The sequence below is a fragment of the Colius striatus genome, chromosome 14 (assembly GCF_028858725.1).
Source record: "Colius striatus isolate bColStr4 chromosome 14, bColStr4.1.hap1, whole genome shotgun sequence".
Lineage (NCBI taxonomy): Eukaryota > Metazoa > Chordata > Aves > Coliiformes > Coliidae > Colius > Colius striatus.
The window spans coordinates 10,292,934-10,306,794 of NC_084772.1; the positions used below are offsets into that span (position 1 = coordinate 10,292,934).

A 13,861-nucleotide genomic window follows, 5' to 3' on the forward strand; every position below is an offset into this window, starting at 1 on the left:
GGAACGCCCCTGAGGACAGAGCAGGCGGCGATGCCCGGCGGCCTAGGGCCCTCCACCTCCCCAGGGCAGCCCGCCACACACCGGGGTATGGGTCTCGGCCGCTGGCCCCGCCCCGCTGCCACCTCTCCTGGGATCTCCTCGGCCGCAGCAAACACAAACCCCAAGGGCGAAGGGCCGGTTCCCCGGGAAGCAGCGGCGGCAGGCCCGCCCGGGCAAGGGCCACGCACTGCCGCGGCTCCCGGACCCTTGGGCAGAGCCGGCGCCAAGCACCGCACCGGCCCTTTTCTCCCTCCCTCTGCCGCCCGCCTACCTCCGCCGGCAGCGCCCGGCTCTCCGGAGGCCGCGCAGGATCGGGCTGCGGTCCTGCCGGGGGAGGCGCAGCGTCCGGCCCGTCCCAGCCCAGCCCTGCCCGCCCCTGGGCCTGCGGAGCCCTCGGGCCCCAGCGGCTGCCCCAAGAGGCCGCGCGGAGCCCGCGGCGCCCCTCACGTCGGCGGGGCGGGGCGGCGGTAGCCGCGGGGCCGCCTCCCTGCGCTCCGCACGGCCTCCGCGCCAGCTCCCGCGCTCGCCCCGCGGGCCGGCGGCAGGCACTGGGTGTCACTGCGCCGCCGCCTCCCTCCCGCCCCTGCGGCGGCACCGGCCGCACAACGGGCCAGGCCCCCCGACGGGCACTGCGCCCCGAGCCGCGGGGCTCGCTTACCGGCCCGGCTCGGCCGCGGCGCTCCCTGGGCAGCGCAGGCGCGGGGGCACAGCTGCCGAGGAGCGCGGTGCTCCTTTCGCAACGGCACCACGCGCCGCGCCGCGCCGCCACGGATGTTAGGCATGTCACAGTCCTTTCAGGTCCCTTCCTGTGGAAAAGCATCTCCGGGGCCGCACTGAGCTACTGCAAGACGAGGAGGAAGGGGGACATTGGGATATTCCTGGCCCTAATCTGAGAATATAATCTGAGCGCATTTTTGCCTGCTTCTCATCCAGGTGTATGCCATCAGCTCGGTGAAGTGCAGCACACCAGTCTGATGGAGCACCATATGTAATCAAACATGCTATGCACTGAAGCAGCGTTAAACAGCTGTGTCACAGATGGCCATTGAAATATCACACTGTTCCTCAACACTAGGACAATCTTTGAGATGTTACTGCCTAACGTTAAAAATGCTGTCATTCCCCAAGAACTGATTATTAACAGAGGTTTTTGTTTTTGTCGAATAAGCCTTTATTATGATTTCATTTCTGATGTAAGGTAAACCATCTCCCTTCAGTTCCTTATGGAGAAGATGAAAAAACAGGATGAGGAAAAGAAGGGGGAATATAACTCCCTATTTTTGTCCCTTTCCTGTGGCTGCACTTCGGACTTCTTAACCTCCCCATGCTTTATATGATCACATAAAATAACTCTCTGTGTAACAACTCAAAATATTACAGAGCTACCCATGCTCTTGATTTTATGATTTGGATGTAAAAATCAGTTGTAATTCCTAAAATGAGCAAAGAACCAAAATACCATGTACATTTTAAAAAGTAACACCCCAAATTCCAGCTCTAAGCAGCTTTCCAAGGAGCAAAATTAAAAGCAATAAAGTCTGCCAACCATCAAAGGAGGGATTTCTTTATCCCTCTATCCCAAACTGAATCATTATTTCACTCCTCTGGTTAAAAATAAAGAGGTTATTAGGGTTACAGCAGCTGGTATTTATTACATCTATTTTTTTTCTGTGGTAGAAGTTACTGAAATGAAAATGTAAGATAACAGCACAGAGTGTGCCCTTTAAACATGTGCACACTGCTTTAAATCACACTATAGACTCAGAGAAATTCTGACTGTTGGAGTCAATGGGAATCTGGTTATTGCAATCAGCTGCATTAAGATTTGATTCTATACATAGTTACCAGACAGCATCTGATGGCATGCCTGTTATTCTCCTTGGTTAGCATGAATCAGCACCACACATTCCGCTAAATATTCTGTCAGCCTGCGCTAACTAACAGTGCACAAGCCCTAATCTTGGCCTTATTGAAGCAGCAAGACTCACAGCAGGTTGTCACTGCCTGGCAGGCTCCACCTCTAGGCTCCCTACACCCCGCTGTGCAAGGGGGCCTTCGGGGAGATGTCATCCCAGGTGCAAGAAGCGACAGCTCTGCTAGCTGTGTTCTCTTGTACAGGATAAGGTATCTGTCACTGTAACTCTAGTATGCGTTTATGTACCTGTCACCATCCAGTCCTAACAAATAATCAATACCTGAGATAAACTTTCACATGATTTTTAAATTCATGGAGTGGAGTGAGAGCAGTTCAAGGTGATCCTGCTGCATTCTCATGCAGTATGTGGGTTACAAGTACGAGATGTCATTCCTATGTTTGTGGTTCATTTTCTTCCCTTTATCAGCATTGTGTCACTATTTAGTTTCTTTATCAGTATTTTTTTTTCCTATTCAGGTTACTAGGAACTCTATGCTATTAACAATCAAGAGTAAAAAAAAATTCCCCTTCATCCCCCAAAATTCCCCACCACCCTCAAGTCACCCATCAAAAGCAAGCACCAGAAATCAACCACAGCAATTGGCATTCTGGTTTGATAAGCCACTTGACAGGCTTCTGCTGAGTCCTTCCCTAACACAGAGCAGAACCCCAATACCTACAGGCCAGCTCAGCCTGGTTTTGCTGCCTATTTTCACAGCTTTAGACATACTAGGAGACAGGCCAAGGGGCATCAAGGAACCATTTCAGCTGGAGATCGACTGTTGCTACCAACAGAATGATTCATTCTGGCTTTCAGCCTGCTGTTCCTTATGGGGTCTCGACAAAATGCCCATCAAGAGCAGGCTCAGTCTGGAGAAATTGTCCAGAAATCCCTGGTGCAATTACCTGAAATAACTATCACCTTCAAAGGAAATCACGTCAGATTTCTTTAAGACGAGGCACTTAATCTTCTTGGATAGAAAAAAGATGTTTCTTTAAATTTTTATTTGTGCCAGAGATTCCTGGAGGAAACATGAGGATTAGGCAACTGTAAGTGACGGATTTTGTTTCACTGTTTCACTCAGTTGTATTTTTTTTGTTCTTAAAATCCTTACATTTTTCCTGTCACAGTGGCAGGGAAAAAACATTCAAAACTTGAGCATGTGCAAATAATACAGATTCGTTCCTCTAAGTTTGCAAAGCACCTAAATATATTTCTGAAATGTTCATTTTCTCTCTGTATGTTAAACCATCCTCACCCATATCCAAGTTAAGTTACAATGTTACATCAAGGCAAGAAGAAAAGAGGGAAAAGGAAAGAAATGTCATGTGTTCTCCAGAATGTGTGATGGGAGTGGTCCACTGAGAAGAAAGCAGATGGAAGATGTAAAAAAACAGGTTTCTAATCATAACTAAGTTTAGGAGGGTAAGAGATTTCTACCAGTTCCCTCAGAAATCTGGGGAACCCTATGCTGCAGCAACAAAACAAAGGTGCTGTGCTTATCCCTGTCTAACATCTAGGGCTGCAGAGAACCTACACCTCCTACACCTCTCCCTAGATACTATAAAACTCCAGTGTGCACCCTCTTACAGGGTCACAGGAATAAGGGCATCTGTTCTAAAAGAGTCTGCCGCATCTGCTTCATATTATAATTATAATTTGAAGCTTCCCTTCTTGACAGCAATACAGTTTTATAACTTCTGAGTTCCTGGTATTATATTCTGGATTACCAAGAAAGTGATGAGCTTCACAAGATCAAACAAGGTACAACCTATGTTGAACGAGGAAATGAATACAAAAGTAATGCTACAGCATTTAAATCCTTGAACAGAGCCACTTACTATGGGAAATTTTGCAACTGCAGAATGCTGTTTAAAAGGAACAGCACTGTCTCCAAAACTCTGAATAATGAGAAAAGGCAACATTTCTAAAACCAGGAACCTAACTCCAAGAGTTGTGTTCATCTACTAACACTCTTCACCTCTGTGCATGCAGATGTAAATAATACAGCAAAGATGACCAAATCACTACAGGAAGATGCAATAGCAGGTTTCAGAGATCCACTACAAGCAAAGCATATGCTTGATGGCAAATCTTTTCCCTGTTTCTACATTAGATGCTCATCAGGGTCTGACTTCTAATTGAATGCAAATAAAGGATATAACAGGTTTTTGCATATGAAGTGAAGATACAGAACATCTGTCTCTCCACAGCCTTTCAATGTACCTTATGTGATACTAAGCAAAGAAGAAGGTTTGCCTCATCAGCTCATAGGAAACAGTTTGAATTTGAAGAACAGTATGACTGAATTAAATCATTGCACTGCTGCTGTAAAAGGTGCAGCTTTGGTCTTCCTGCACACTCTCAGGTGATAAAACAACAAGTTGGGCATAATCAATTTCAATGCCAAAAAGATGGACTACTGGTGCAGAAGGTCACAAACCACTATTAATTGCCTTACATAATCTCAGTCTTGAGACGTGATCCAAAAATATAGGCTGGTACTTTGGAATACAGCACACATTGCTAGTTAGCACTATCTAAGCGAGCTGTTAAAAGAAATTTAAGGCATATCCTTAACTACAAAATTCTGCTCTTCCAGATTCTTATTATAATAGTCATTCATGCTGGTTTTTTACTTCCTCAGCAGCCTAATTCTGAACTTGTGTTTACTGGTACAGAGGAGCCATTTGGTGACCATTTCACAAAAACCTACAGCAAATCTAAACGTAAGAGTCGGTGTCCTGAAATTACTTTACATGTTTATATGTTATAGCATGTATAAACATTGGAGACACAATCCTGGCTAAAAAATAGCTACACAAAATTCTGCAAGTTTCCAGAGAGGAGCTAAAAAAAAACCACTCTCCTACCACCACTTTCTCTACTCATCACTCTTTTGCAGAATGTATCTAAAAAAAGTGTGTCTGAGGCGTTTTCAAACCTCTAATTACAGGGCATACATAAAGCAGACAAAGTTCAAAATCAGATCTAAAATGCATGTTGTAAATTCAGTCAAGGAAGAAAGCATTCTAGGATGAAGGATGGAAAGATGACATTTGAAGGTGTCTGGAATAACATCAGTGATAGATTTCCATGCCTGATGCCATTCAGTGGTGTAAGAAATCATGACCTGGTGCTTGTGGTGTCTAAGAATCGTAAATGTTCAGCTACATAATTCTGGCCCCAGATAGCAACTACTTTGGAGGTGCAAAGTGGAAGCACAGAGAAGCTGACTTAAGTTCCATCAGAGTCAAAAGTCCTCGGCTGACTTCACTTCCAACCTTCACTGATTTATAGGTGCTGAATTTTAGAAAGCTGTTATGCTAAGTTTCCTGTTTTTCTGGGAACAGCTTCCTTGGACTTGGGTTCTGATCATGTGCCAGGCAAGAGGGGAGCTCGCAGGCAGCTAGGTAGCAGAGTGGGAGGGAAGAGGCCAGCTTGTATAGGTTGCATTGCCTGATTTTCATTTCTCATGCAATAGGCTGGAGGTGAGAAGATGGAAAGGTGAATTAGAATTGCTCTCTACAGTGACGGACCAGATTCAAAGCTTCCAGAAATCACTGCAAATACTCAAACATGTTACAATGGGATTTTCAGACTTACACAGTTTAGCATGTTACACTTTAACTACACTTGCAATCACAACAGTGTCACCATTTGGGATCACACATAATGGCTGCAACAGAGTTGCCTAAAGAGCTATTGCTAACATAAATGCAGAGCAGGGCAGTGTTTATACCACATTTATAAATGTCCTATAGTTCTGTAGAACTGGAAACTCTTTGCAGACTACAAAGATGCCCTTTGCTGGCTTTCTGAAGACCTCAATTTGGGAACCACTGCCTTAAAAACATCATAAATGGCTGTCTCAGGAGTAAAACAATGTGCATTCACAACCTGTAATTGGCACATTTTATAAATAACAGCTAATACCAAATGGCTTTACCTACAACAGCATGCATATACACAACCATGAGAGACAAGTGCCACTGGAGTAGAGGGCATTGACCAAGGAGATGACTGAACGCTAGAAAGGAAAAGAACTGGGCAGCCCCTTCTCCATGATAAGTTCCAGGGAATCTTTCATTCTGCCCTACAAAGACAAGCATTAAGTTCTCAAAAGCCTGTTGAAAAGACTCACAGCAGGATGTGCCAATCTCTGTACCACGAAGAAGAAAGGATGCAGATTTTGCAGCAACTGGAATAAACAACTGTCCTTAATTTCTGTCAAACAGTAGATGTCTCCCTCTGCCTGGGTTTGAAACGCGTGGAGCATGTTGTCAGGGCACACATCCACAGCCAGCACTCCCAGGCTTTTTTTTCAGCCTACATTCCCATCATGCTTCATAGAAAAATCCATGGGGGATGAAAGATAACACTGAGTCCAAACCCTGAGAACACAGCCCATGAAAGCATCAAATTATAAACTCTACTGAAGAGATTTTCTTCAGAAAGATCACAGGTCTCATGCTTTAGTCATGGGCTGTTCCTTTGCCAGCAGGTTCAGAGAGGGTGATCTGTAAGAGCTAAGTGATTTCTTTCAAGTAAGCTGCTCACGATGACTACAGAAACCTCAAGGATTACAGTGCACAAACAATGGGAGAAAAGCTGCTTCAAATAATACACCCAGACAATGGAGTTGCCATTATGGCAGCAGTGCAAAATATGGACAGGGATTTCAATGAAACGGGTGATATCTGTATACTTTGGAGGGCTCACATGTGCCAAATTTGGCAGCATGAGTGTTCATATTGCTTGTTGCTCCACCCCTTGGAACAATAAGGCTAAACCCCATATGTGCAGGAGTTGGTAGAGCACAAGCAGTTTTGCTAATCACACTGCATGCAAAAGCAAAAAGACAAAGGAAACTAGTAATGCTTAGACTAGCATTGGGGAAATAATTAAGCATGAATGAAATATTGTATGTGGATTTGAAATGAATGTTCTAGGAAACAATTGTGCTGTTTCAGTTGTGCTGCTTTCCCCCCTAAGTTTCACAAAGCAATTTACATGTCATTTAAATAAATATCATAAATTATTGCAAACTTTTTGGTTTTATTTACATAAAACAAAATGCTAATTTCCATTATGGTTTGGATTACCTGGAATGCAGAAATGAATTACCTGACATGCAGAGGTCTGAGAGGAACCTTGTCTCTCCCCAAAGTATTACCGATGTCTCATTTGTGAATGAGACAGAAAGCAGGACCCTATCTTTAGCTTGACATTTAGCTTGACATCATTCTGTGCATTCAGACAATTAGAAAGAACTCAAATGATTGAAATACAGATATTCAGAAAAAAAGCTGAGTGCTAGGTAGCCTCCAAAGTTAGGAAGGTGCACATCCCTCTGCATCCCTCACATCCCTCATCATATGGGGCCTGTTAGCCACTGCAAACTAAATATAGGTACCATCACCTGAAAAAACAAGTGACCTAACGACCTGCAAAAGGAGGGATTTAATATCTAGCATAAATTTTAATGTTTTAGCAGTAAGACACGAAATGATCATTTGGACTCCCACTTGTGAAGACTGCCCACAGGTTTCCTGCACAATGCTTGTATTTATACCTGGTTGCTCTCTTCATGCTCTCTCCAGTCTAAAATATCCTCCTTTCTTCTCACATGACTCTGGTCAGCTTTTCCCCATGGTCTATTGTAAAATACATCCAACATTTAAGACTGCAGACCAGATGAACTCATTTTACAGATATTCTTTTCACAGAAGAATATCAAGTAGTCTCAATTTCCAAGACTGTTTTTTGTTTTATAAACCAAGGTATTCAACCCATTTCCTGTCTTAAATAAGAAGACATTTCCTTTCCTAGGCTTTGCTTAGTGGGGTCTTAAGTTTTGTTTCACCGTAAAGGAAGTAAAATTGACTGGGTCTAACTTCATGATCTCCAGATATCACTAGGGTGTGCTATAGATCATGAAATTTCACAAAAGCACAGTTAACAGGGAAAAATCTGCTATACTAGATATTTTAAAGTATTCCAAACATAGAAGCAACTCAAAACTGACTCAAGTTCCTTTTAAAACAACATACACACTCAAGAGAGGTAATACAACAACAGTTTAGTACACAGCCTTGGCAAACACAGCGTGGTACGGAACAGAAAACTTACCAGAGTCAGGCAGATAATCACATACCTAAACTGCACATAGATAACTAAAATTCAGGCATGCAGTCTAGTGGGAATTGAAAAAACGAAACTAGAAGCAACATCTGTAACAAACCAGGTAAGAAGCACTAAGGGATTCTTTGTGGAAACCTTTCTTTGGAAAAAAATTATGAGACTATTTAAGTCACTGGAACTCACAAGGGTAAGGTCTGGGGATGCAGAGTCAGGCTGAATAGTAATTACTGATACCAATTAGTGCTTATAAACAATGGTGCTGACATTCTCAGTAAGGATAACAGTAGAACTGAAACAAGTCAATTGCTAAAGGAGACTGTACTTGTCAGGTATTAGCTCTTAGTACAAGGGTGCCCAGCATGGAGTGACACCGAGAAGGGGACTGCAACCTCTGGAGCATGGAAAGCATCAGCTTCCAGCTCTGGGTTTCTACCCACTTTCTGCCCCTATTGGAGGCAAGAGCCTTTGCTAGGACCTACACCCAACCATCTGCTCAGCATCTTCCTGCCTTGTGCCTATAACCTTCAGCCTAAGAAAGAAACTGGCCCCCCATCCTTCAGGCCACCAGCTCCCAGTATAGTCAGGGAGTGGTGGTGGGATAATGAACCCAGCACAATCAGGATGCTGAATCAGAGGAGCTTTTAAGCACAGGTTTAGCTTTAAGCATATATCTACACTAACAAACAGAGATTGAAATGCAAATTTAAAAAGAAGCACCTATTTAGACATGAACAAAAGCTTAAATGGTTTACTGCTGAGGCCACAACTGTCAAGACATATACCAGTATATATCAAGACATATACCAATAGTTAGTGGCAACAGCAAACTGAATTATCAAAAGATGCTTTAGCAGGCTGTATGAACAGAGTTTGGTAGTCTTACACCATGAACCACGTATTCATTATTACAACAATTTGTATTACTATTTGTAGCATCTAGGGAACCCCAATCAGGACTCTATTGTGTTACAGACTGTACAAGCATAGAAAAATAGGATGGCTTTTCTAATGAGTACATCACAAGCCCCACTACCATAATTAACATTGATTAGCATCGATGCAAACAGCATGGGAAGACAAAGATTGAGACAGTTTGGGAGCTGAGGTACTCTCACCCTTTAAGGTGGCTCCTCTGGTTCCCAACTACAATACAGACGGTAGGTTGTTTCAGTCAGGAAAGCTGCAGTCTCCAGGACTCTCAGTTAGCAGCTCCCATATTCTAGGACACATATTCTAGGACACAAGATTCAAAGAGGCTTCTTTGTCACTTACTGATACAGTCTCTATGACAGGCAACTACATCACACAGTACTGCCCCTAAAATTGTCAAGAACCATTACAAACCAGTTAAGAGTGGTTTTTTTCTTCATACTCAGGGCATAAATCTCTGTAAATGTTACTCAGGTTGGCTGAAACAGTTGGAATATGCCGTACTTCTTTATGCATCAAGCTATGTACTAAAGAAAGACTGCTATTCATTGTCACAGATCAGTATTAGTCTGAAATGGAATGGCTAGAATTGACATAAAACAAGAATCAGTCAGACTTTCACAGTATGCAAATCAATTGAATTCTAAACACCAGCACCAAACCTGCTTTCAAATGTCTGAATGTAGCATTTCCCAGCTTCCCCAAGCCCCTCTGCCCTGTGTTTGTTCCTCTTCCCTGATATCATTGTAAAGCTGGTATGATTGAAACCACCACCATCAATTCTGACCAAAAAAGGACAGGTATTAACCTCTGGTCTAGTCAATGTATTAGAAAAACACACACAAAAGCCAGATCCACTTTAAATGAAATCCCAAGAGTGACCTTAACGGACATGAGAGGGGGACCTGCATGTACTAAACTTCCTCCTTCCACTACACGGCTCTTGCTAGATCTGCAATTATCCACGTAATCCACGTCTGCCTTGGACAGTAAAGCAATTTTTCCTTTTCAACTGTAGGAAAGAGTGTTGGCAGCTCTGTAATGCCAGCAAAAAAACCCTTCAAAACCAAAACCCCAAACCACTTTGAAACAGACAGTGTGAAATCACAGTGTTGAATATTTCGGTTGTGTTAATTAAATTAATTTGATTAACCAATTAAGACTCAAGAGCTTAAATTTTATGATGAACCATCCTCTCCCAAAAATGTTTCTGCATGTTTTTGTTGCACAGCCTAACAAAATACAGCCATCTTGATTTTCACTTTCACAGACAATACCATGGAAAATATATCCAAAGAAAATACATTCACACTAGAAACCTTGTTCAGTTCCCCGTGTCATAACCTAATCTGTGATCTGGTGTATCTCCAGACTTGGTATACATCTCAAGAATTGTCACATGCATTAAACTGAATGTGTATGTAAACATTTGCAGGATTACACTGTAGCCACAACTTCAATTGGGATACCTTTAGCTCAACTGTAGGCAGGTTTCAGCGTTTTGTTACTTTTTGCTGCTCTGGTAAAGTTCCTTAATTACTTTCTTTTTTTAAGATACTTCCTACACTTTCACTCATGGAGAAATGAAAGAGAATTCTGTAAAGTCTAAAAATAAGCTTGGATCTGCTAAAAAATTCATCATTTCACTCCCAGGCTTTCACCAGCTGGGCTTGTCTGCTTTAGGTCTGACACCCCTGAGAGCTCCAGGCACGACTTATAAAGATGAGCAAGTTTACATGAGAAAGATGAAAAAATCCCTTTATTTTAATCTTCACTTTGCCAAAACACTGCCTGGGGCATTTACTACTGGAAGACATTTATTTTGGGCAATTTCTCACTCACTTTTAATATCGTACTTAAGTTATTTGCAAATTTGGAGAGATAATGTCCAAATAGATACGCTTCTCTACATGTACTTCTTTCAGGTTTTCTCATTACAATCGTTAAACTATTTAATTCTCAAGGACCTACTAGAGATACAGTGAAGACCCCCTGAACACCAGTTAAGAATAAACCTGTAATGAGAATAAATTACACACACACATCAATTGCTACAAGTCCTGTAAGGAGTGAGACCTTTCTACATAAACATCTGCTGCAGAATCATATCTGATACATTAATAAAAGCCCTCCCCACCCAAATCGAACAATGGAATTGTAACACTTACCCGATCAGTTAAAAGAATAAATCTTTTAAATAAATAAATTTGCGCTACACCAATTTATGTCACTGTGGTACTTAAGGCGAAACCTTTTAAAGGAATAGATTTACTGTGCATACAGATCTCCACTGGGTATGTGTAATTATGCAAGGGAAAGGCATTACTTTTAAAGTGGATGAATGGCTGATACTTTTTGATTTACTGCGAGAAACAGAAAAATGGTAATGGCATGAAATAAGCATTTGCAAAACCATTTTGGCAGACGGAAAATGTTTGATTTACCTAGGGCATCCATCAGGTTCTATGTTTTAGATCAAAGTAGATAAATGGAAAGGCAAATGGATATTTGGAAAAAAAAGCTACTGCTTTTCTGGCAGCCCTGCAAGTAAGTTAGATGTTCGGAGGGGGAAAAAGCTCAAGGCTCTTTGGATGGAAGAAAGTCATAATTCATCACTGCTCTGGCAACTACAGCTTTCTGCGTTTACCTGGAAAGGTGAGAATTGCATGGAAGTAGTCGTAACTTTCTCATTCTGGGCCCAATCCTGAGAGGTGATTTGAAAGTGTAGGGCAAAGCTCAACATTTCCATCTGACACTGGACATGGATAACGTGTACTCTGGGTTGTGTTTTCCCTCTTAACTCCAAGTTGTTCACTCTTTTTTTTCTCACCTTTTCTGTCTTGAATTCACACTGGTGAAGAAAATATGTTTCAGTCAAGACACCCTCACCTCTCCCAAACCAAAAGCCACTGCCTTCTCAGATCCTTTCAAAATCTGTGCAATAGGATGGCCCACTGAAGGTAGGGTAAGGCTTACCAGACAACTGTGACAAGTCAGGAGGCCAAAGAACCAAAAATCAGCTTCTTCCTATGGCAGAATTCTTCTTAGAGGTTCCCAGTGAAAAGGATGGTTTCTGAGTGTGCCACGATCCTGTTCTGAACTCCTGCCATACCAAAATGCATCACTGAGAGCTGCGTAGCATACGCGTCATGTCCAGCCCTTAAAGCATCACTGCACCTGCAGTACATGTGTTGCACAGATGGTCTGAACATGCTCAGTTAATCCTAAATGTTTGAGACACATCCAATTTGTTGTGCTGGTGAAAATCCACAGGAGGGCACATGCACAAGAGCCCTGGCCACATCAGATTTACTGCGAGTGTGCACACCAGGTGCAGTGGATGTCAGATTTGCCATACATGCATGGTAGAAAGGATTTGCTCACGTGCCACGGAGAGGCTGGGATTACTGGACATCTGGAAATCTTGACAAACACACACAGCCCTTGAATATACTCTCTCAACAGAATGTCTGGCCGGGGAAGGATGCATCTGGAGAAATACAACATACGTCCCTCTGCCCACTCCATCAGGAAATAGCACAGAGTAGGGTATGATCTTTCCATCTTTCTCCACCTCATTGTGAACATGAGCAGAAAATCCATCAGCTACTCCTCCACCCATTTGATCTATGGAAGAGCTGCCCAGCTCTTAAGAGGCCAAAGAACAATTAAAACTCATATCTTTTGCCCAGGCAGGTAAAAAACCGAGCAGGACTAACAATAACAGATCTGGCTGTTCTCTAGGATACTTTTTTTTCATACATTTATCATAATAACATGGCCTACATTTTTAACTCAATAGCTTATTCTTGACCAGTGAAATACTGGAACAAGTTACTCAGGGAGGTTGTGGAAACCCCATCCTTGCAGATATTCAAAACCTCTCTGGACAAAATCTTTAGCAAACTGTTCTAGTTAACTATGCTTTGAGCTGAGGGCTGGATCAGATTACGCTCCTTCCAGCCTCCACTGTTCTGTATATCTGTGGTGAACATCTTTCCCTTTAATTTTGTAGATTCACTTGCCTTCCAAGAAGTATTTAATTGATCACATTTCTACCGTAAGCCACAGTTATCACTGTATACAGGGAGTTCAAAGAGAGAGACCAAGGAGGATGATGCAAGTCCTCTGCTGAATTCCAGTAACTGTGACTGGCAGACAGCCCTTATATACTGTCTCTCCCCAAGCTTATATCTATAGAAACGGCAACCCTGCTACAGATTTCCACACTCTTAAAGTCAAGACTATAACACCACCAAGTGCAGGATGCACGTAACCCTGTAACAGTCAATGTACCTATGAGAGCTGAAGATTTGTGTACATCCAGGGATATCTGAAAGTTATGCACTTTGTATGTAGAAACAGTCATTGCAAGCTCCCATACAAGGAATAAAATAAGAATTTAAAAACTGAGTTAGAAGTAAGGCCAGGCTGTATTTCTTCTCCTGTAATAAATCAGCACTGAATGTATCTATTAATTCCAATCCCTTGATGTGTCCAGTTTTGGTGATAAAAACTTAGTAAGCAGGGCAAAAGTTATTGGGTAGAGATCGATCTGCTCGCTTGTTGTCCTTGATTGGCAATAATGCAACATTTTCTCCTTGACTGTGAGAGGTGCTTTTGTGATTTGGGAGCACAAAGAAATTCTGTACTTGACAGATTTATACAGAAGGAATACGCTAATGTCCTTTGACCCGCTTAAGAATAAATACGACCTACCAAATTGTCATTTTTATGGGTATTTACAACTGAGGCACTTTGTAAACCTAAGAACTAATATTTCCCAAAGGAAATCTGTGCTCTTGAATCTTGATAAATTATTGAAAAATACA

The 13,861-nt window shown here is 42.5% G+C and overlaps 1 protein-coding gene across 2 annotated transcripts in view; it reads right to left on the minus strand.

The window, feature by feature from the left end:
• The window catches only part of C14H19orf12 (chromosome 14 C19orf12 homolog), a 34,333-nt gene that overhangs the window by 6,913 nt on the left and 13,559 nt on the right, over window positions 1-13,861 (minus strand). The window contains exon 1 of one of the 2 annotated variants that reach the window (XM_062007232.1): window positions 311-483. The exons of the other annotated variant lie outside the window; for it this stretch is intronic. The gene's annotated coding sequence lies outside the window, so the exon portion shown is untranslated. Of the gene's footprint in view, window positions 1-310; window positions 484-13,861 lie in introns of those variants that run through there. 2 annotated transcript variants of the gene reach the window in all.